Source organism: Polistes fuscatus, unplaced genomic scaffold (genome assembly GCF_010416935.1).
Source record: "Polistes fuscatus isolate 324 unplaced genomic scaffold, CU_Pfus_HIC Scaffold4, whole genome shotgun sequence".
Taxonomy (NCBI): Eukaryota; Metazoa; Arthropoda; class Insecta; order Hymenoptera; family Vespidae; genus Polistes; species Polistes fuscatus.
In genome coordinates this window covers 6,732,631-6,734,144 of record NW_025113118.1, presented here as the reverse complement: position 1 = coordinate 6,734,144, position 1,514 = coordinate 6,732,631, and the positions used below count along the sequence as shown (strand labels likewise).

Sequence of the window (1,514 nt, the reverse complement as noted above, 5' to 3'; positions counted from 1 at the left end):
GTTTTCTGCTTATTTCGAGCATTTCGCGGGCAACAGTAACGGTAACGGGAACAGAAGAAGCACCAGTAGTAACACAGCAAACAAAACTACGAGAGAAACTTTTCTACCTGATCCAGATCGTTTGTACCAAACAATGTACTACAACTGTTACATTTACACGCGCATATGTATACACTAACGGTTAAAAGTTCAACAATTGTTAACCGATTTTGTTGATAAATCGATCAAATTAATAAATTTACAAACGATAGTTCGTTTATTACATTGAAACATTAACAAATCAATTTTCAGTAATTTTTCCTTTTACGATTTTTACAATCAGTTTAAGAATGCCAATTTCATCTTCAAGAAGCATGACAAAATATTTCACTAGGAACATTTGAAAAAAAACCACTAATTGTTGAAATGCTTAGAATAATGTCGGATTGCATTTAAAAATCGGCTTTTGTTTTTTTTCTTTACGAAAGAGTATTTTTCGAAAGAAACATGCTCAGATGCGGACCGTTAACTTTGGAGACCCTGGACTATAACTTTTTTGAGATAGAAGCTGGGATTTATCCAATTAACTCGAAATTTCGTTATTTCGCCATTTTGTCGGGAGAATTATTTTTGTTTTCTTTAACTTTACATTGAAATTGTTTATAATTTTGATACGTTTGTCTCACGAAGGGGCTCTTTAATTGGACGAGACTTTGGAAACTAGCCCTTGAAGATATTTGTTGATTGATACAAAAAAAACAAAATTATTACATAATATTAAACGTGTTGTTAATCGTAATTTTTTCTTGAAGAATTATTAATCTTAGTTGTGTTCCAAGAGCGTTCAATTATTTTTTCTTACATGGATTTACGTAGCGGATTTCAAACTTTTGATCGATAGTGTATTCACATACATACATTTACACACACACACACACATGACACGTGATATCCTCCTAGTGCTCGTAGTCCTGCGTCTTCAAATTAGAAATGTTTGAAATTTTCTACTTTTCTTTCTTCCCCTCTTCCTTCATTCCTCACACTCGTCATAGATTCGATTTTACAGTAGTTTGAAAATAAACGCAGATTGAAAACTATACCGAATGAAATCACATGTCGTACGATTATTTTCTCTCACAATAAAACGTTCTCTTATGGGAGTACTTTTTAACGTATGTTTTTCATTGTATTATCCCTATTTGTGTATGCGTGTGTGTGTGTATATGCACGTGCGAATAACTTTGTGTGTGTGTGTATGTGTATGTGTGCTTACAATTCATTTTTTGCCCGTACAAAAATACCTAAACGTTTTTTTATATACGTTTATGCATATGTACTCGTGTATGTGTGCGTGTTGTTTAACATTTTGTTAAATACTCGTTTTTATATAGTTCGTTTACGATATAAAATACTCTAAACATAAATAGGTATGTTTGTGCCACTTAGTAGGTTTTAATTCGATTACTAATCGAACTCTCCACCCTTACCACCCACTCTTAATTTAATTCTCTTCTCTTCCGAGTAAGTGAGTGAGA

General features: G+C 32.6%; 1 protein-coding gene across 8 annotated transcripts in view; it reads right to left on the bottom strand.

Annotated features, from left to right (window-relative positions):
• Positions 1–1,514, bottom strand: part of LOC122520741 (transcriptional activator protein Pur-beta-B) — a 502,193-nt gene that overhangs the window by 1,636 nt on the left and 499,043 nt on the right. The gene's annotated exons all lie outside the window — the stretch shown is intronic.